Raw genomic sequence first — 18,629 nt, 5'->3', positions numbered from 1 at the left:
AACCTTCCCGGAAGCCCGAAATGGGAACTTGCGTGTCCCCCACGCACCTTCGCAAAAGGGTAAGAGGAGATCTTTTTGTGGTCCCTAGCTAGTGACTTTCCAGTTTCTTCCTTCACTGGTCAGGAAAGGAAACTCAGGAGACCCAGCCTTGGGCAACTTGAGGATTAGAGCAGCAGTTCTCAAAGTGTGGTTCTGGGGAACCTGTGGGTTCCAAGATCCCGTCAGAGAGTGTGTCAAAATTGGTTTCATAATAATAGTAAGACGTCATTGGTCTTTTTCATTCTTGTTGAAAATTTCCAGAGGCGACGTGATGTGTGTGTGATGAAGTCACTGCTCTGATGACTAATGGAATGTGTGCTTGTATATTCTATTTTTTATGTTTATTTATTTATTTTTTGAGAGAGAGAGAGAGGGAGGCTGAGAATCCCAAGGAGGCTCAGCACTGTCGGCGCAGAGCCAGATGCGAGGCTCGAACTCACGAAACCAGGAGACCATCACCTGAGCTGAAATCAAGAGTCAGACTGAGCCACCCAGGTGCCCCATGCTTGTATATTCTTAGATTTCCTAGAATTTCCTAAGGTAAACTATTTGGGTTCTTCAGTAATTTTTCCCCTCTATATTTGTAATTTTTAGAATTAACACACTGTTTTTTCTTATTTTTTTCCTTATTCTTTCTTAAATCTCTGACCTTCCTTGTGGACACCCACTTCCCCTGCATGAGGTACACTCTTTACAATTTCCTTTAGTCAAGATCTGCTTTTGAAAATTTTTCTGTTTTGCTTGTCTACATATGTCTTTAATTCATCTTAAAATTCTTGAAGGGTTTATTTCACTGCTTATAGAATTTGAGGTTGAAAGTTATTTTCTTACAGCATGGTGATATCAGACTATCTTCTGGCTTCTATTGCTGTTGAAAGTTGTTGTAATCCTTACTTGCTGCATCCTCTGTGCTTCTTTTTCCTCTTTGCTTTAACTTTTTATTTTGAAATAATTACAAATTTACAGAATGTGTGATGACATTGCTCTTGCGACTAAAGGAATGTGTGCTTGTGTATTCTTGTGTCTAATAGAATTTTCAAAGGTAAGCTTTTTGGATTCTTCAGTAATTTTTAAATGTCCCGAGAGCAGAATGTTTGAGAACGGTTGAATGAGAGTATAGCTGTTTCTTGACTGTACCCACTGGAACAAGTATTCCGCCTTTTGCAGGTAGTTTTTCTTTGACATTCCACCTTCCCAGACAGAGCCTCTGAGGGCTTGCTTTGGCTGCCCTACTTGGGTTCCAGGATGAGTCAAAGAGAAAGCAGAGAAGGGTCCCACAGCGCTCTCCGTCTGTAGAATGAAAGGTTGGACTATCACCAAATGACCCCTCAAACATCCAACAAGTGATTCTCTGCCTTTGCTAGCAATACCCTGTATGTAAAAAGGAAAGCAAAAGTAGGTTCTCTGTTACCTTTCCCACCCTCTGGGAATGTTATGCATAGTGAGTCACCTGGGAATTTACCAAATGTCTTTCTCAAAGATCTTTAAAAATAGCATTGATTCTCATCTGCCTGAGCTACTTCAGGTGATGTGTTTCCTGACACCATGACACATGGATGATCATCCATAGGCCCTTCCCTGCTCCCGGTCTTACTCGTGGGAGGATCGAGGAGAGCTAATTGCGTAAGTATGTGTTTACTGATAACGGTAAATTAGACCTCCATGACTAAGCACTAATGATAGCTGTCCTGTTGAAGCAATAGTACGGCTCTTTTCAGTTTGGGTTGCTTAGTTTTTCAGAATAATGCTAGTTTCATTAAAATTTGTTTCATTTTCTATGTATTCTATTTTTTTCCAGTTGAAATTTCATGCTTTTATGCTTCACTTTGCCATTATGGCAAGAGGAGCCCGTTCTTTTTTTTTTTTTAAAGATTTTATTTTTTAAGTAGTCTCTCCACCCAACATGGGAATTGACCTCACAACCCCGGGATCAAGAGTTGCCAGCTCCACCAACTGAGTGAGTCAGGCACCCCCAAGAAGAGCCTATCCTGAAAAGCAGATGGCTACAGAAAAAAAAAAACCTCGTTGTGATTGTGTTTGTGCAAATGTAGAAGCTTAGAACCCTAAGAAATTTGAATTTTCTTTTGGCGGTGAACCAAGTTAGGCTTTTCCATTGTCAGGAATAGATACAATGGATGACTAACATTACTCTTGATACTGGAATTTATATTTATTTATTTATTTTTAATGTTTATTTATCTTTATTGTGGGGTTTGAACCCACAAACCGTGGGATCATGACCTGAGCTGAAGTCAGCCACCTAACTGACTGAGCCACCCAGTCAGTTTATGTTTAAAACTGCATAAAGAGGGATTACCTGGGGGCGCCTGGGTGGCTTAGTCGGTTAAGCGGCCAACTTCAGCTCAGGTCACGATCTCACGGTCTGTGAGTCCATGAGTTCGAGCCCCGCGTCGGGCTCTGGGCTGATGGCTCAGAGCCTGGAGCCTGCTTCTGATTCTGGGTCTCCCCCTCTCTCTGCCCCTCCCCCATTCGTGCTCTGTCTCTCTCTGTCTCAAAAATAAATAAACGTTAAAAAAACTTTAAAAAAAAAAAAAAAAAGAGGGATTACCTGGAAAATTTTGATTTGGTTAATGAGTCAACAAATCAACAAGACTTATTGTGTCTTGTGCTGGGTACTTGGGAGTTACAAAGGAAGATTCAGTTTTGAAACCAGCCCTCAGGGCATGCAGTTTACTTTTAGAGTTGTGTGTGTGTGTGTGTAGTTTACTACAGCAGAATTTAAGTTTTGTGAGAAAGAGAATTCCTATAAAACTAAGGAGGTCTTAGTATGGGTAGAGTAGGAGGAAGGGAAACCGCCAAGGAGCGTTGTGGGTGATTTACATTCATTGTCTCATTTGATCTTTACAGTGTGTTGTGAAATGGGTAATGTTAGCTGCATGCATCTTTACAACTGAGAAAACTGGAGGCTCAGAGGGTTACACAATTGCCAAAACTAGGAAGTGATAGAGCTAGGAATGAAGGAATTATGTTGATTTCCATGCCAGAGTGAATGAACCTGTCCAACCTGCCCTATTGAACTATTATGGAAAGTGTCATGGTTTTCTTCTGTTTATAGAAGTAATACACACTGATTAAGAAAATTGGAGAATGGCAGAGTTATAAAAAGTTAATAAAAATCCTGTTTGTAGGTTGGTTTTCTTCCAGTCTTTTTGTCTATGTACATATACACGCAGGACTGATACTCAGTTGGTATATACAGTGTAGTAGATTTAAAATGGCCGCAAATTCATTTCAGCTCCTCCCGTCAAGAGGTAGAGTCTGTTTCCCCACTCCTTGGATCTGGACTGGCTTTGTGACTTGCCTTGACCAATAGAATGCAGTAGAAGTGGTGATATACAACTTGTAAACAAGACCTCAAAAGGTCCTAAAACTTCTGCTCATGCTCTCCTGGGACACTGCTACTGCCATATGAGGAAGCTTGAGCTAGCTAGCCTCCTTGAGGAGGAAAGACCTCATGAAGACAGGGGTCCAGCTGGTAGCCAGCACCAACTGCAAGATACATAAGTGAGGCCATCTTAGGTCATCTAATCACACTTGAGCTCTCAGGTGATTGTGGTCGTACCAGTGACCCTAGGTGAGACCAACAGAAGAACAGCCTAGCTGATCCCAGGCCATGTTATTAACCTGAAGAATCATGAGCCAATAAAATGTTTTTTTTTAAGCCACTAAATATCGGAGTGCTTTGTTATACAGCAAAGGCTAACTGAAACTAGATGGTCGTTTTGGTTCTTTACATCTGGCTTCCATTCTGATTGGTTGTAGTGTCCGTTCTGACTGGTCTGTGCTTTTTTGCTGTACCTTTCAAAATATTAAAAAAATTACTATGTGTGTGTGTCAGGTGTGTGTGTGTGTAATAACAACAAATTGGTATCCTATATGTATAATTCCTATCCTTCAACGTAGTGTATTGTCTCCTTAGCTACTACGGCTTTGGAATTCGATTCCCCATCTGTATGGTCATGTCATTTACTTAACCTGGTTAAGTCACCATTTTTTTTTGTCTGTAATGAGTAAATAATAAGAATATCCTTAATATGGTTAGTTGTTGTGAGGATTAAATGAGGTAATGCATAAAAAGTGCTCAGCATAGCACCTGGACTGTTAGCTTTAATACTATTAACATTTGTAGTATATTTTTCCATCTCATTAAGTATATTTATTTTTTATTTAAATATGATGGCTTCTTAAAATTCCATTCCGTGCAGTTTATTTTACCATTCTCTTGTTGAAGATTTAGATTTTTTTCACTCATAAATAATGCATTGATGAACATGTTTCCATACAGGTTCAGCCCAGGTTTCTGATTGTTTCCTTAGGAAGATTCCTAGAAGTGAAATTACCAACTAAGCAGAGATGTCATTTTGTTCATCTGAAGCCAGACAAACACTCCAAATTCAGGTCCTCATTACATGAAAGTATAATTTGAGATGACTCCGCAGATGGGCTTGCTCTAGCTAAAATTATCTAAATTTTGATAACATCTGACATCTATATTCCACAGGTTATAATACTTGGGATAGACTAGAGTTTGGGTCTTCTCCAGAGGGGGTTTTCTTGCTACATGTGGGCAAAACTTTATGGGTATGATCAATAAAAACAACTAGCCCCAGGAAAACACCTTGTTTTGGGCCAAGGTTTTCTTTTATTTTTCTATCCTTTTTTTTTTAATTTGTGAAATTATCCTTTAGGGCCTGGAAAGCTGTTCCATCTTTAGGGGTGGACCATCAAAAGTGTAAGACTTCTCTTTGTAAGTATAAAGTATTACGTTGCTTTAGGCTGCAGTTATGAGGCTGGTCAGTAATAAGTAAGGTATTAATCAGGACTCTTGTCTGCAAGTACCTGATTCTAACTAGTTTAGGCAAAAGGGGAATTCACTGCTCAGCACAGGGAGCACAGGTCTGACAGGAACTAGAACCTTGTGGTACAGTCTGAAATATACTGAAAAAGAGGGAAGATCGGTGCTTGTAATGGACATCTGTTTGTGTCTCAGAAAATCATTTTTTGCTTTTGAGTAATTATTTCCCCCCTAAGCCCCAAAAGATGGTTCTCCTTGGTGAGGGGGGAGGAGGCTCCCAATCAGAGCATGCCATCTGCTTTGTCAATATTGTGATCCAAGCCATGCCAACCAGTGTCTTTTCTCAGTGATGCCAAGAAAGTCCTTCCCTTTCTTCTGGCACATCTGAGAAGATGTGGAGGTCTGAGACAATGACTTTGACCTGCCTGGGAAAGACTGACCCCATTTGAGTTTCTGGCTCTGCATAGCCACAGGTGGAATGGCCTGTATGCTCCCAATCATCTCTGTTGCCTGCTTTTGACCACCTCACACCCCCACCCCGACCCCCACCCCAGGTACTACTACTTTGCACACTTGTAAGGAAAAAGGGGGCCGAATGGTTAGAAAGTCTCCATTCCATTCACTTCAGAAAAAAGTGGGGATAAGAAGCTCCTTGGCCAAAGAGGGGGGGTTGGGAGAGGTAGATACTGTGTGGGAACATGCAGAAATAGGGATGATCATACTTGAAATCCCTGGGGTTGAACTTTAAGACATGTGATATAACTCCTTTTTTTCCCCCTGTCTGGTCATCTTTGTTTTCGTTTTGGTTTTTGTCTGGTGGTCTTTGTGAGAAGTCCAGCGCATTGGCAATTGTGTTAAATCTGCAGAAATTGCCTGTTGGAAACCAGATGTGGAGGCTGAGTGACCTTTAGGCAAAGACTTGGACACATTCCAACTCTCTGAATGTTTATGACTTAAGACTGGTGCTGTTGGCCCAAGGGCCATTGCTGTCCACCATGAACACTTTTTATTTCAAGGTTCCACAATAGCAAGACAGTTATTTGGAAGCAAGTTGTTTTATACCGCCCCTTTTGTATCAGTTATCTATTGCCACATAACAAATGACCACAGACATACTGGTTTATGTTATATACATTTATTATTGTAGTTTCTGTAGGTTGGGAGTTCAGGCGTGGCTTAGCTGGTTCCTTTGATTAAGGTGTCAGCCAGGCTGCATTCTCATGTGGGAGTATGGCCAAAGAAGAATCCACCTGTGAGCTCAGGTTGTAGGCACCGGTAGAATTCATTTCCTTGACTGGGGACTTTGACTTCTTACTGGCTGTCAGTTGAGGCCACTGTGGTTTCTAGAAGCTGCCTGCAGTTTCTTATCACGTGGGCTTATCCAGTATGGCTGCTTACTTCATCAAGCCAGAAAGGAGAGTCTATAGAATAGTCTGCTACAAGATAGTTTTTTAATTGTGAAGAACCCCCCACATAACATCAATTTTATCATCTTAACTATTTTTAATCATTTGTACAGTACAGTAGTGTTAACTATGTGCATATTGTTGTATGACAAACCTCTAGAAATTTTTCCTTTTGCAAAACTGAAACTCTACACCCATTGAACACTTCCTCATTTCCCCCTTCTCCTAGCGCCTGGTAACTACCATTCTGCTTTCTGACTCTATGAGATACCTCATAGATACCTCATATAAGTGAATCGTACACTGTCTTTTTGTGACTGGCTTATCTCACTTAGCATAATGTCCTCAAGGTTTATCCATGTTGTAGCCAATGACAAAACTTCCTTCTTTTAAAAAGTTGAATGATATTCCATTGTGTGTATATACCACATTTCTTTTTTTATATGCAAAGTTTCACAAATTTTATTTTTTTAAGTTTTTATTTAAATTCCAGTTGACATACAGTGTTCTATTAGTTTCATGGATGCAATATAGTGATTCAGCACTTCCGTACATCACGCGCTGCTCATCACAAGTGCCCTCCTGAATCCCCATCACCTATTTCACCCATCCCCCCACCCACCTCTCCTCTGGTAACCATCAGTTTGTTCTCTGTAGTTAAGAGTCTGTTTCTTGGTTTGCCTCTATCTCTCTTTTTCCCCTTTGCTCATTTCTTTTGTTTCTTAAATTCCACATATGAGTGAAATCATATCGTGTACCACATTTCTTGACACTTAGGTTGCTTCCACTTTTTGGCTCTTCTGAAAAATGGCACACTGAGCATAGGTGTGCAAATGTCTTTTCAAGACCCTGTTTTCAACTCTTTACGATCTTTACCCAGAAATGGGATTGCTAGATTATATGGTATTTCTATTTTTAGTTTTTGAGGAACCTGTCCATGTTTTCCATAGAGGCTGTACCATTTTACATTCCCACCAACAGTGCACAACGGTTCTCTTTTCTCCACATCTGCACCAGCGCTTGTTATCTTCTGGGTTTTGTGTTTGTTTGTTTGTTTGTTTGTTTGTTTTGGATAGTGCTCATCCTAACAGGTGTGAGCTGATAGCTCTCTGTGGTTTTGATTTGGAGTTCTCTGATGATTAGTGATGTTGGGCATCTTTTTATATGCTTGTGGGCCATCTGTATATTTTCAGTGGAGGAATGTGCATTTAAGTTCTTTGGCCACTTTTAAACCAGGTTATTTTTTTTTTTAATTTTTAATTTAAAAAAATGTTTATTGTATTTATTTTGAGAGGGAGAGAGAGAGCACGAGAGAATCCCAAGCGGGCTCTGCACTGCTGGTGTGGGGCTTGATCTCATGAACCATGAGGTCATGACCCCAGTTGAAACCGAGAGTCAGACGTTCAACTAACTGAGCCACCCAAGTACCCCAGGTTATTTGTTTTTAATTGTTGAGCTGTAGGAGTTCTTTCTGTATTCTGGATATTAACCTTTTATCAAAGATATGATTTGCAGATATTTTCTCCCATTCCTTAGCTTGCCTTTTCACTCTGCTTATTGTTTCCTCTGACATACAGATATTTTTAAGTTTGATGTAGTCCCATTTGTCTATTTTTGCTTTTGTTGCCTGGCAAGAGAGGGTTTTACATAATGTAACATAATCATGGGAGTGACATCTTATCGCCCTAACCACATTCTCTTGATTAAAAGCAAGTCACAGGTCCTAGCAATATACACGTGGAGAGGATCACACGAAGGCATAAACACCAGGAGGCAGGATCATGGGGGCCACCTTAAGGTCTGTCTGCATGCAAAGGCCAGTAAAAGCCTATTTTTTATTTAACATTTAACAAACATTTTTTAAGGTCTGTTTCCTGCCAAGCATTGTGCTTGGGGATTATGAAATAAATGTGGCATGGTCTCTGCTGTCCACGGGCTTACAGTTAAACATTACAGGTTCTAGTTATGGGTGGAAGGGATCCAGCCTCCTAGAGAAAAGTGACAGGAACAATCAGAACTGAGGGGGCAGACACACGGTTTGTCGCTCGTCCAGTGTGACCTACCTTGAGGCAGCCCTCCCTCTCTCCCCTTCTGGAGTCCTGTCCAAGGGAAGACGACTGCCCACCACTCAGCTGAGGGGTTGAGGCTCTAACTCCTCATAAATACTTAGGAAACTTGCAAAGTACAGTCAGCCGTCCTTAGGCCTCCCAAAGTTTCAGCTCTTTGAATCTAGGTATGGAGGTTACTCAATAAGAAGATCATAGGAAATAATTGCCTGTTAGTGCACAAAGTTTTAGACACCCCCTCTTTTCCCTGTGGCCCCTGGGTACATGTAATAGATTTTATAGTTCAAAATCCAGCTTACCAATCTTTGTACCATTCACAAACTGGCAATTAAATGTTAACTGTGAATCCAGAAAATAGAGGATACTTCAAAGAAGGAAAAGCAAGGGCATGAACTCCACCCAAGCAGCCTCTGTGTGACCTGAGGAGCAAGGAACAGACCCACATTAGAGCCCTGATGTGAGTGGATGTTGGGCATGTTCTGCTGGGGACAACAAAGGTTATTACCTTAGGACTTATTCCGGAGGCGGAGGAGAAGGTGCTGAATCATTCCTTTTGAAGAGATGATGGAGGTAGGAGAAGGGGTGCAAGAAGATCAAAGGGGGACCCAGAACCATAGGATTGGGAGAACTGTAATACATTTTAAGGTCTCCTTAAAAGATCAATTATAGAAGGGTGCTACAGGAGAGGAAGAAATGAGATCTGCAGCTAGCATTTCTTAGTGCCTATTATGAGTGGCATGCCCGGCTTGGCATTTTACAGATGTGATTTCCTTTAGTCTTTTTTGTAATGTTTGTTTATTTATTTTGAGAGAGAGAGCATGAGCAGGGGAGGAGCAGAGAGACAGGGAGAGAGAGAATCCCAAGCAGGCTCCGTGCTGTCAATGCAGAGCCAGATGCAGGGGCTCGAACTCACGAACCGTGAAATCATGACCTGAGCCGAAATCAAGAGTTGGACGTTTAACCGACTGAGCCACCCAGGTGCCTCTGATTTCATTTAGTCTTTTTGTTTTTTATTAAACATTTTTAAATGTACTCCTGAAATCATTGTTGCACTATATGCTAACTAATTTGGATATAAATTAAAAAAAAAAGACTAATGAAAATAGAGAACACAAAAAAATATATATATATATATATTGTACACCTGAAACTAATATAACACTATATGTTAACTATACTCAAATTAAAATTGAAATAGGGGATGAGATCATGCCATTTGAGATAACATGCATGGACCTAGAAGGTATTTTGCTACATGAAATAAGTGAGACTAAGAAAGACAAATACTATATGATTTCATTCATAAGTGGAATCTAAAAAAACAAACAAAAAGCAGAATTGAACCTATAAATACAAAGAACAAACTGATGGTTGCCAGAAAGGAAGGGTGTGGGAGGTTGGGCAAAATGGGTGAAGGGGAATAGAAGATACGGGCTTCCAGTTATGGAATGAGTAAGTCACAGCATAAGGATACAGTGGATGATATTGTAATAGCGATGTAATGGGACAGGTGGTAGCTACGTTGTGGTGAAAATAGCACCATGTATAAACCTGTCAAATCATTAAGTTGTGCACCTGAAACTAATGTAACATTGTGTGTTAGCTATGCTCAAAAAAAAAAAAAAAAGAAAAAACATCTTTTAAAAATGTTTATTTATTTTGAGAGAGGCAGAGAGAGCACAAGCAAGGGAGGGGCAGAGAGAGAGGGAGACACAGAATCCAAAGCAGGCTCCAGGCTCCGAGCTGTCAGCACAGAGCCTGATGTGGGGCTGGAACCCATGAACCGCGAGATAATGACCTGAGCTGAAGTTGGACACTTAATTGACTGAGCCACCCAGTCAGGGAAAACTGGGAATGAAATCAGCCATTTATTTTATTTTATTAAAAAAACCTTTTTTTTTTAATGTTTATCTGTTTTTGAGAGAGAGAGAGACAGAGTGCAAGTGGGGGAGGGGCAGAGAGAGAGAGGGAGACACAGAATTCGAAGCAGGCTCCAGGATTTGAGCTGTCAGCACAGAGCTCGACACGGGCTCAAACTCACGAGCCGTGCAATCATGAGCTGAGCTGAAGTTGGACGCTTAACTCACTGAGCCACCCAGATGCCCCTGAAATCAGCCATTTAAATAAAGCTAGCATGGATGAATATAATCTGGAATAGTAAGGGTTAAGAGTTTTTTTTTTTCTTCAAAGCCCCCCAACCTCTATTGTTGAGATTTCTGTCATCGTAGAAGCATAGAATGGTAGTGATTCACTAGTACAAAGTTCTCATCTAATAGCTAAGAAAACTGAAGCCCAGAGAGGGTGAAGTACTTGTCCAAGGTCACACAGCTAGAGGGTGGCAGAGTCAAAAATACAAGTGAGGTCTCCTGATTCTAAGTCAAGAGATCTTTTACTATACCTCAGAGGTCTTCTGGCAAAAATGGAAAACTTAAAAACAGACAGTATATTAAATACTGTCCTAAGACTAGAGTCCAGGTAGAAAACTGTAAACATTCCACACATTTGGTCCATTTCTCACTAGCGCATGCTTTGTTTTAATTATGGCAAAGAATGCTTGGTCTTGTTCCAGTCTACTCAGTTTCTTCTTCTTCCTAAGCCTTCTGTCTCTGGTCTCTGCCTTGTGCGCCCCCCACCCCCAACCCCTGCCCATCCCAAGGACTGATAAGTAGGACTCTGCTGTGTGAATCACAAACACCTACAACTGAGACAAGCACACAATCAACTTGCTAGGAGATCCATGCCACTTAAGAGGCCGCAGGCAGCTGCCCCCATCCAGACTTCTTCATGGGAGAATTCCAGAGGCCACAGAACTTCGCATTCATGGGGGATTCCCCTCTGAACATCTTGTCAGTGAGTCTGGGGCATCACAGTATCACCATGCTTTCTGAGATCAGTGCTATCCCAGTACTTTGAAAATGGTCATGGGGGAGGGGAAGAAAAAATAAAGAGGTTAGAGAGGGAGGGAGCCAAAATATAAGAGACTCTTAAAAACTGAGAACAAACTGAGGGTTGATGGGGGGTGGAATGGAGGGGGGGGTGATGGGCATTGAGGAGGGTACCTGTTGGGATGAGCACTGGGTGTTGTATGGAAACCAATTTGACAATAAATTTCATATTTAAAAAAAAAAAAAGAAAATGGTCCATAGCCCTGCATTCATGTTATTCCCTTACAGACAGAGCACACACTCCTAATCTGACAGGAGGAGTGGGTTTTCCTATCCAGGCAGGTGACATAGAGAATGCCAGCCTGTTGACATGAAGCCAAAGGGCAGTTGGCTCAGTAAGTACTTTTTGGGAGGTGGGGTTGAATGTACTGTGTGGCAGCAAAAGCAGGAAGTTTGAGGCCAGGCAGACCTAGTTGCAAATCCCAGTGCTGCCAGTTACCAGCTGTGTGATTTTGGACAAGATTCTTGAATCTCAGTGTGCTTATCTGTAAAATGGAGTTAGATCATTTTGTCCTCTCACTAGTGTAAATATTAAATGCTGTTGTGAAGGGCGCCTGGGTGGCTCAGTCGGTTAAGCGTCCGACTTCAGCTCGGGTCACGATCCCGTGGTCCGTGAGTTCGAGCCCTGCGTCGGGTTCTGGGCTGATGGCTCAGAGCCTGGAGCCTGCTTCTGATTCTGTGTCTCCCTCTCTCTCTGCCCCTCCCCCGTTCATGCTCTGTCTCTCTCTGTCTCAAAAATAAATAAACGTTAAAAAAAATAAAAAAAAAATAAATGCTGTTGTGAAACCCTTTATAGAGTGCTTAGAATATAGTTGGTACCCTCTAAATGTTTATTCCTTTCTGTCTGGCTGGTAATACAAGGAGTATAACAATTTTTAGATTAGGAAGAATAATTGTGAATGGTCCAATAAGAAGAGGGAAGGATTTATCTCTAAACCTATTTTTATCCTGCCCTTACACAGGATCATTCTCTTATTCATTGACCTTTGTCATGAAGCTTTGACCTTCCTCATGAATAATCACTGTGATGTGATTCAGTTAACATTTGCCAACCAATGAGGCCTTCCCGGTGATCACAGAATCAGGAGTCATCACAGAAGTTGGGTAATCAGTATTGTAATCCCTATTGTACTCTGCCCAGAGCGTTTTATCTGCTTGGCCAGACATCATGTAGACAAGTCCAGTCCAGAACACATCACCTAAGATAAATTATTTACAACTCCGCCTCACTTTAAAAGTGGACCTCATCCATGACCTGATTAATATTTCACTATAAACCCCACCTGGAGATTTTTTAAAAAAGAAGCAGCTTGGTGAAAATAGGAGAAAATGTGGAAAAGACCATTATACAGAACATATTCATTCACACAACTTTTTTCCTTTCTCCTTTTTACAGGTATTTTATAGTTATGCCAGATAGAGGGAAATTATGCAGTTACGGTGCTTAGAATCTGGGCAAGACAGCAGACAGAACAATTTCTCAAACTTTCTATTTGGTACCTAGTCTCTGAAACCATGGTTAAAAAGAAAAAGCTGTAAAAGAGCTGTGAATAGTGGTTAAGCACTCTTCTTTTACCTTCAGCAACATGTAACCATGAAACACAATGTACGGTTCTATCATTCTCTTGTTCCACTTCCAGATTAATCCAATTCATTGAAAATTCTCTTCAACATGTCCAAGAATCCCAGTGAACCCCAAGGTGCATAAACACAAACCACACCAAGGCACTACACAATCAAATTCTGAAAAGCAGGGATAAAGACAAAATCTTAAAGATGAGACTAATCACTGGTTTGTCATCAAAAACAATGCAAACCAGAAGATATTGGGAACATCTTTATTTTTTTAAAGTTTATTTATTTATTTTGAGAAAGAGACTGCATGGGAGGAGCAGAGAGCGAGAGAGGGAGAATCCCAAGCAGGCTCTGTACTGTCAGTGCGGAGCCCGACACGGGACTCAAACTCATGAACTGTGAGATCATGACCTGTGCTGAAAGCAAGAGTTGGATGCTTAACTGACTGAGCCACCCAGGTGCCCCGGAACAACGTCTTTAAAGCATTAAAAGAAAAACACTGTCAACCTCCAATTTTATATCCAGTGAAAATGTTCTTCAAAGATGAAGGCAAAATAAAGACATTTCAGTGAAGCCAAAGCCAAGAGAATGCATCGCTAGTGAATTTGCACTACAAGGAATGCTAAGAGAAGTTCTTCAGGCTGAAGGAAAAGGATACCAGATGGACACAGGAGTTTACACAAAGGAATGAAGAGTAAATACAGTAAATATTTGGGTAATATAAAAGATATTTTTCTTGTTTTTAATATCTTTAAAAGAGAATTAACTGCTTAAAGTGAGAATAATAACAGTATATTAGGGGATTTATAATAATTATCGATATAGAATTTATGAACACAACAGCAGAGATAGGATGCAAATATATCATTAAAAGATTCTTACGTTGTATGTTAAATGCTGTAACATTCAAAGGTAGACTGTGGTAAGTTTAAAATGCATATTGTAAAGCTCAGAGCAACGACTAAAAAAATGAAAAGGGTGTAGCTCATTTGTCAGTAGAGGAGATAAAATGGATTCATAAAAAATAATCCAAGGGAAGAGAGGAAAAGAGGGAAAAAGGAACAAAGAACACCTAGGACAAATGGAAATATAGGACTAGTGTCGTTCCTCTGTCAGGTAAGAAACCACCAAAGGAAAAGCCTAAAACATCTGTATTTACCTGTTAAAACAGAGGTGCTATGTTTGGCCAAGATGAGTTGTGATTCTTTGAGGTTGGGCACATTGCAGTCCCAGAATGATATTCGGATTCTGTTAGCAAGGAATTAGAAGGGAATGGCTGTAGGGTAGGCAACTAAAGGTGTCTGCTGGGATTGGTCCTGGAAGTATAGAAAGAGAAGAATCTCAGAGGCCAAAATTTACACTACTCAACTTGGCACTGTACTAGAACAAGAATACCCCAATGAAAGAACTCCAGCAACTGAATCTTGAGATGGATCTTTGAGTATTGTGGGGATGGATATATCAGTCTCTCCTTATTCATTTATTTAACAGATTTGTATCGTGTCAGGTGTTGTTTTTATCTCTGGAATTATAGCAGTAGAAAAACCAGACAAAGATGTCTGCCCCCCTGATGCTTACATTCCAGTGAAGGTATCTTAGCTGAATGCAACAGATTCCACGTTCATCAGTCAATTTTCTGATTATAATTGGATTTATTATGGCCCTCGAACTGTCCCACATTTCATTATGAATTAAGAAATTGGTATTTTTATTTCATCGATCAGTCGCTTGGTTGGTGTGACTCTTATTAGGGACATATATTTCACCTTTAGTGAAATGACAAATTGTGTTTTTGACCTGCTTATCTGAGGGCCAGTACTTGAACCATGGTAAATTCAAAAAGGCATTTCAACCCTGTGAGCCACTGTGGGAGGCAGAAAGCCACATAGCTTTCTCTAGTTAATACCTCAATAGTGCATCTTTCTCCCATTTGGAATGTTTAAATGTATTCATTTGTGTGAAAGGGATACCAGAAGGAAATATTAAATTGTAAGGTTCTAAATATCTCTGAAAAAAAGGAGTGCTGACTTTGAAACACTGTGTTTGTGTGATGTATTAAGAACTAATGGGGTTAAAGTTCCTCCTGCCAGGATTTAAGCTTTAAAAAAATTTCCTGTTGATGGTCATTTAGATTGTTGCTTTTTTTCCTGCCCTTTCAAACAATGCTCTTATGCACATTCCTGTATATATTCTTGAGTACAAGAGCAATGATAGAGTATTTACCTAGGACTGGAATGCTGTGTCAAAGGGTTGATGCATGTTCAACTTTATGGAATACAGCCAGATTGCTCTTCAGAGTGATTATGCCAATTCATACCTTCTACTAATCTGTGAATGAGAATTCTTGCCTGCCATTCTCTGTCCTCACCAACAGTTAATATTTTCAGACTCTTTGGTTTTTGCTTACCTGATAGGTATGAAATGGTATCTTATTATGGTTTGAATTTAATTCATTTGATGTTGACCTTTTCAGAGTTTTTTGGCCATATATTCTTTCTTCTACTTGAATTGCCAATTCATGACCTTGTCCATTTTTTATTGGCGTCTTTACCTTTTTCTTATTCATTTTTAGTAACCCTTTTATATAATTTATTATTCTAACTTCTCACCCCTCCTTTTTGTTATTTTTGCTCCAGACATGTACCACATCTGTGGCTAGGATATTTTTCTTTGTTGATAGTGTCTTTGGTTAAAAAATATAGTGTCTTTGGTTGTATGGAAGTGTTTTATTTATCCATCCATTTTGAACTAAGATTATCCTACTGGGTATAAGCAAGTTCCAAATTTTTATATTATCATGGTGAATTTTCCCTATTTTCATGTTTGTGGCTCTTTATATTTAGTGGTTTTAAAAATTTAAAGTCCAGGGCTCCTGGGTGGCTCAGTTGGTTAAGCATCTGACTTAGACTCAGGTCGTGACCTCACAGTTTGTGGGTTTGAGCCCTGCGTTGGGTTGTGTGCTGACAGCTTGGAGCCTAGAGCCTGCTTGGGATTCTCTGTCTCTTCTGCTCTCTGCCCCTCCTCCATTTGCTGTCTCTCTCTCTCAAAAATAAACATTAAAAAAATTAAAGTCCATTTTTATGAAATAAATACAGCAAATGCAACTTTATTTTTGTAAATATTTGCCTGATATGTCCTTTCTCCTAATCTTGACTTTGACCTTAATGTATCTTTATGTTAATGTCATACTGAGAACAGGCCACTGGGGATGGTATACCCTAGTTGCAGAAAATAAGGGCCCTGTGGCCAGTACCAGCTTATACGTTTATTATTCAGATTTTGAATTTCATGCTTGCTTCTGTCCCTTCATCACTTACTGCTGTCGTGGTGGACAGGACCAGGGGGTGGAGAAGGATGATATGTATGCAAGGATCTAGCCAATAAATGAGACATACTCAGATCCAGTGAAATAGTAATAGGTTCTGAATCTATTTTTGCCAAACACAGTGGAAAGAAGTAGAAATAGAGTTTCCTTATTTCTGGCTTGAGATAGAAAAGAGTCCTAGTTTAGGAAAATTAACGTTCAGAGACAGGATTCTGAAATGACAAATTTCAGGACATTTTGTTTGCCATATGTTGGTGGACCATTTGATGATAACCTAGCAATTAAGCTAGAACCGTATGTCATTACTTTATAATTTACCAAAGTAAAAATAACTGTAGAATACCTTTTTTCCACATGGGGAAACTAATCAGAAAGGGAGAAATATTGGCTGAAGGCCTGTATAAATGCTGAATGTGCACATGAGAGGAGAACTTGAGGATTATGATTTGAGGCCCCGTGATCTAGGTTTCTAGATGATTTCTCATTTCCCAGTTTGTTCTCATTTCCCAGTCAATTCCCCTGACTCTGCAGAATTGCCTGATTCTAGCAGTGATTGGTGTTATAACATGGCAGGAATCATGAGACTACTTCCCCAGATCTCCCCATATCATGTTTTTCTGGGCAAGTCTGGAGTACAAGACCACGCCCTCTGGTGGAGAAAGATACCACTCACTGCTATTTGGGAAATGCTTGTTAGTCATCATTTGCTAGCCATTTTAATTTTGGGGGAAAGATCTTTAATATCTCTCAACCCTAATGTCTTTATCTATCAAATGGGAATACTGATCTCCTACAGTTCTTGTGAGGATTAAATAAGATAGCTGAGCGATAAGTGCTCAGTAAATAATACTGTCCATGCTAGTATTCCCTCATAGTTGAACAGATATTTATTATGTATTTTACGTATGTTAGGCACCGAGATAAGTAGTCAATACATGGGTGGCTATCATACTGCTAATCCATATTATTATATAATTAAATTACAGTGTATCCGGCACTGTGCCAGGTATAGGAGCCACAGCAGTAAATAAGATCGAACATTTAAGTCTCTGGATAGGTTTTTCTGGTTCTATTAGTGAGACTCTTTTCTCCCTTATGAGTTCTCTGGACTTCCAAAGAGATCACAGCCAGATGCCTTCCTGCAATGTGGCAGGTTCTGGCTGACTATGGGACGGAAAGGAGGGTAGAAAAACGTGATCAGCCTCTGTCCCTTATAGGCAGGTGGGAAAGAAGCTGCTCACGATGGGGGTCTTTTGCTTTGCTTTACTTTGCCTTCCCTTTCCAGAAGAACCTAGCGTACCATGGGGGATGTTCTGCTGTCACAGGAGAAAAGAATATAGACACAGAGCAACACAGACCAAAATGTTCACTCTGGCCCTTGCACAAGAAAGGACAAGAAAGTAGGGGAGTTGTATTTTCCCAGTCCTTAGGGAAAACTCAGCCTTTTGGACCTCTTCTTCTCCTTAGCAAGTGTCAGTCATCCAGTTCCTTCTGGATGAGACAGGCTAGGAGGGTAGAAAAAGACTGAGGATTTCCTGGGGCTTGAATCAGTAGAAGAGGGAAGAAAAGAAGAAAAAAACCCTTATCATGGTCCTCCCTTAGAGAGGATAAGCTGTAAAAAAAATCAGACTTTCCTCACTGCCAACGTTCTTGTGCTCTCAGGGACCATAATGCTACAAAGAGTTGCTTTCTTTTTCCCTACTAAGTGTCCTCTTCTGCTAATCAAGCTTTCATAGGAGACACCAGACTCCAGGAATAGGGGTGGGGATGGGGGGGGGGAGTAGAAAATAACCCTTTACAGTAATAAGAAAAAAAGTTATTTTTAATTTAAAAAGCATCTTGAAGGGTTTAGATTATGCATAGATAATTGATTAAATTTATAATCCTGGGGAGGGTAGCTCTTGAGGTTGACATTGTTCTCTCCTACAATAAATCATCCTTTCTTTCAGTGTGATGGACCCAATCTTTAGTTTGAACTCTGAATATGATCTATAATGTGGATCTTTTCGTTCTTATGTTATACTCATATAGAAGATTCTGAAAGCTCAGTCTAGCTGGTTGTTTAAAGCCTGGGTTAGGACTAAACTAGCCTTTGAAGGTGTGAACATTGCTTAGAGTTCCTCTCCCTCCATGATTAACCCCCTCAAGAGCTGCTTTCCATCTTCCAATCAATAAATCTTAACTAGACCTTGAGAATGAACTATGTGCCCAGACTTGAGATTTAAAAGATGACTCCTGCCTTTACAAAGCTTACTGTATCATTGGAGTACCATGATGGACACTTCAAAGTCATCAAAGAAAGAATACAAAGTATAATTAAGTGATAAATTGTCAGATACAGACTTAGTAAAATAGAAGTTTAGAACAATGAAAGGTTAATGATGGCTACAGGAGTCGGGAAATCCTTTTAGAAGAAGTAGGACTTCAGTTAGGTTTTGCCAATCCATAAAGAGAGGA

The 18,629-nt window shown here is 40.2% G+C and overlaps 1 protein-coding gene and 1 long non-coding RNA gene across 5 annotated transcripts in view; one reads left to right on the top strand and one right to left on the bottom strand.

The window, feature by feature from the left end:
- The first annotated feature begins 9 nt into the window (after positions 1 to 9).
- ACOT9 (acyl-CoA thioesterase 9) overlaps positions 10 to 18,629 on the top strand; it is a 57,540-nt gene continuing 38,920 nt past the window's right edge. The window contains exons 1-4 of one of the 4 annotated variants that reach the window (XM_049643595.1): positions 10 to 1,662; positions 4,346 to 4,458; positions 4,749 to 4,807; positions 12,913 to 13,550. The gene's annotated coding sequence lies outside the window, so the exon portion shown is untranslated. Of the gene's footprint in view, positions 1,663 to 4,345; positions 11,178 to 11,500; positions 11,608 to 12,070; positions 13,551 to 18,629 lie in introns of those variants that run through there. The other 3 variants (XM_049643592.1, XM_049643594.1, XM_049643593.1) reach the window with 3 other exon arrangements.
- On the bottom strand, positions 1,851 to 2,686 carry LOC125931557 (uncharacterized). Its single transcript, XR_007460460.1, has 2 exons — positions 2,609 to 2,686; positions 1,851 to 2,356 (listed from the first exon to the last, which is right to left on the bottom strand). It is a non-coding gene; the product is annotated as an uncharacterized LOC125931557 (long non-coding RNA).

The sequence above is a fragment of the Panthera uncia genome, chromosome X (genome assembly GCF_023721935.1).
Source record: "Panthera uncia isolate 11264 chromosome X, Puncia_PCG_1.0, whole genome shotgun sequence".
NCBI lineage: Eukaryota > Metazoa > Chordata > Mammalia > Carnivora > Felidae > Panthera > Panthera uncia.
Note: the sequence above shows the minus strand (reverse complement) of the source record. Positions and strands in the feature narration are given on the sequence as shown.